Here is a 4,082-nt window from a genome sequence, read left to right on the forward strand (position 1 = left end):
CTCTCTCCTCTCTCTCTTTAGGTTTTCTTCAGGCTCAAGACACTAGCAAGGATTTTGAAGAAAATGTGTGAACAAGACCTCTTATAATCGAAGAGCTTACAAAGTAGCGACCTCACCATTAATTGCTAAGCTTGGCTCTTGCTCGATCTCTCACATCTCGTCCAGAAAGACCGATAGTGGAATCTGAGTGTTCCGGTCCGATCAGTTTGACAAATCCCATTGAGAGTCGGGCCAGAGCTATGGTCACACCTGAATGCTCAAACTAGGACGTTGAAGATTAAGGTATTGGCACTTGACTTCCAGGAGATATATTAATCTCTTACGATTCAGGTGCACCGATAGAAGTGCCGCTAATCATGTTCTAATATCAGAGGAAAATACGTGTTCTAGGAGTATCTCGCCCTGATTTGTGTCTGTGCGATATTAATCATATCAGACAAAGTATAACTTTAAACGGTATTTTTGTCTAATCGTCACTGTGCCGATTCCTGTTGAATTCATCCGCAAGGAATAGACTGGTGATCGATGATTCAATCATCTACCTTAATTACTTCCTTGATTTGTCTAATTAATTAAGGCTATTAATTGTTGAAATATATCGTTCCTAAATGGCCCAACCATAGACTCTTCTGGAGCCGTGAAATTTGCCCAGGAAAAATATTAGCAATATCATTACCATTTGTTTTTATGTTTGGCGTGTAGCAATTTTTTTTTTTCTTTCTTGATCACTATCATTTCCTGGCAGTATACACGTAATCATTCCATAGTGGCCCCGGTGCCTCATGATGGCCATGCCTTCATTAAGAACCCCTGCTCTATATTTTTCTGTTGAGAGTCATATTCGTCCAGACGTATTGTATAATATCTTCCTGGCACCGTAATTTGAGTTAATAAAGCATAAATTCTACAGCTCTCAAGTGTTGTGTGTTAGGCGTTACTTATGCATTAGTCACACCAAAGAGATTATAATTTAACTCAAGAGCGCGGAAAAGATAAAAGTTACAGACTGACTCAACCACTACATTACCCATTTTATATTGGAGCTAGCTTCCACATGTTACTTTCATATTGCTTTGAGCCTTAAAAGTCAGTAGAAAAAAATAGTCGTAGTGAAGCAAGATTTGTTTGCTATCATCAAAATCTTAATCTAAAAATATGTTTGTAACAGATCCATCGTTGTAGTAGAGCGGTTCTTCAAACTCTTGATCAGGATGAATCAAATTATATTTCTTGTCTAGAATGTAGGCAACTATATGCCCAATTTCAGACAGCCCATAAAGATAGTCAAGGATAAGTTGGGCTTCATCTATAGGTTCTTTAGTCATGATCAAGAAGGTCACCATAGAAAGAAGAGCGGTAATGGTTATCCTATCACCAGCTTTAAGAATTATAGAAGTTCTAAGGACATGTTGGATGATACGTGCATTTTGAACGAGACCGAAAACTCTAGCCACATGTTCATTCAGATTGTTTCCTCTAATCACATTATTAATTTCATAACATTCGTAATCATGAGTGTTGATCAAGTGATGGGCTCTAGCTCCCTTATCCTTAAATTCAAAAAGGCTCCTAAGTCATCCTTGGTGATTTCAACTTTTTCTTTGAAGATAAAGGAATGGATTATAGAGTGATCAGAATTAAAGGACAAGTTGGCGAGGAAGTAGTGGAAGATTTCTTTATTGTAGAGATAGACGAGGGTAAGGATAAACCCAAACTGTGTTAAAGCAAATAAGTTTATTACCTGAAAGGTAAGTTGTTCTTAGATAGGATTCTGGAGGGTGTGATCTTCGCTGAGGCAAACCTAGGAAAAGATTCCTCATTTGCTTTGGAAAGGAAGTTTTCAGAAGGATTTTTATGTGGTTTCTTTGCCAGAATCTTTTGTCTCTTACTTGAACTTGCCATTTGGAAGAAGATCTAGAGTACGAAAGATTAAAAGTGAAGTTTTGAGTGTGATTGTTGAGTTCAAAATCCCTTCTATTTATTGAAAATGATATGTACGTACCAGACGAAAAAAATTTCATCCCGTACAAATTTTTGATTCGTCCCGTACAAAAACGTTTCATAAGGACGAACCAATGCATCAAAATGAAATGGCTTTTCGTAATCAACACAACTTACAAAGAATCCTTTCGTATAGACTTTTGACCAGACTGATCGTACAGACGAACACGTGTTCTTCCTGGGACGATCAGAACTTATGATCATTGAATGGCAGTTAAAACCGTCCCCTACATCGAACCGACATGTGTTCATCCGGACGAACTAAAGGTTCGTACGTACGAAGTTTGTATTAAAAACTACCTTATCCATTCAACCGCTCTATTCATTTGTTCCGTCGTTTGAAAAACATTTCGTCCCGGACGATTGTCATTCAAAATTTTCAAATTTTTGCACTCAATAAAAAAACTAAAACACAAACACACTAAAAATATAAAACAACGAAAAAACACAAACTCTAAATAAAGAAAATCATACATACAAGTTCATAAACACATAAAAATACACAAACACATTAACTAGTAAACAAACATCAATGTTGCAAAAATATTTTTATTTAAGCATTCAAATGAATCACACCAAGCCTTGTTATTAATGCACTGAAAGTATCAAAGGCTAAAGGTTTTGTAAAAATGTCTGCAAGTTGATTTTTAGTAGAAACATGAGTGAGTTCAATTTCTCCATTGGATACATGATCCATTATGAAATGATGTCTTATGTCTATATGTTTGATTCTTGAATGTTGAATAAGATTTTTAGAAATATAAATAGCACTAGTGTTATCACAATAAATTGAAATAGTGCTTATAGTTAATCCTAAATCAATTAACTGTTGTTTCAACCAAAGAATCTGTAAAGAATTTGTGCCACACAACTTCCTAATGCAATGTATTCAGCTTCTGCAATAGATAGGGTTACTGAATTTTATTTTCTACTAGACCAAGAAACTAAAAAATTTCCAATAAATTGACATATTCCAGAAGTGCTCTTTCTATACACCCTACAACCTGCAGAGTCAGAATCTGAATAACCAATTATTTTCAATGAAGAGCTAAACTTAGGATATCAAATTCCTAAGTTCTGAGTTCCTAACATATATCTTAAAATCCTTTTCACAGCTGTCAAATGTGATTCTTTTGGATCTAACTGAAATCTAGCACATAAGCAAACACTAAATATGATATCAAGTCAGCTAGCAGTCAAGTAAAGTAAAGATCCAATTATCCCTCAAAATTTCTTTTGATCAATAAATTTTCCCTTAGGGTCCTTATCCAACTGAACTGAAGAACTCATTGGTGTACTAACAGGTTTAGCATTGTCCATTTCATACTTTTGAGGATTTCCTTAACATACTTTGACTGACTAAAAAATGTACCTTTCTCAATTTGCTTAATGCTAAATCCTAGAAAGTAACTTATATCTCCCATTAGACTCATCTCAAATTCACTACTCATTGTTTTAGAAAAATCAACACAAAAATTTTTATTTGAAGATCCAAAAATGGTATCATCCACATAAATTTGAATAATGAGTATATCCTTTCCACATTTTTTAAAAAGAGTGTTGTATCCACACTTCCTTTTTCAAAAGATCTTTCAAGTATGAAGGTGCTCAACCTCTCATACTAAGCCCTAGGTGCCTTTTTCAATCCATATAATACCTTTTTCAACTTGAAATATCTATTTGGGTATTTAGAATTTTTGAAACCTAGTGGTTGTTTTACAAAAATATCTTCTTGAATTATCCCATTTAAAAAGGTATTTTTTACATCCATTTGATACAATTTGAATCCTCTAAAACAGTCAAAAGCTAACAAAACCCTAATTGCTTCAAGTCTAGCTACAGGGGCAAAAGTCTCCTCAAAATCAATCCCTCAATCTGATTATACCCCTTAGCAACTAATCTAACCTTATTTCTAATGACTACTCCTGAGTCTTTCATTTTATTTTTTAATACTCACTTAGTTTCAACTACACTTTGATCCTTAGGCCTTATAGTTAATTCTCAAACTTTATTTCTTACAAATTGATTAGACTCTTCTTCAATGGCCAAAATCCAAAATTCATCCGAAAGTGCTTGATCAA

This window comes from Dendrobium catenatum, unplaced genomic scaffold (assembly GCF_001605985.2).
Source record: "Dendrobium catenatum unplaced genomic scaffold, ASM160598v2 fragScaff_scaffold_1118, whole genome shotgun sequence".
NCBI classification, from domain to species: domain Eukaryota; kingdom Viridiplantae; phylum Streptophyta; class Magnoliopsida; order Asparagales; family Orchidaceae; genus Dendrobium; species Dendrobium catenatum.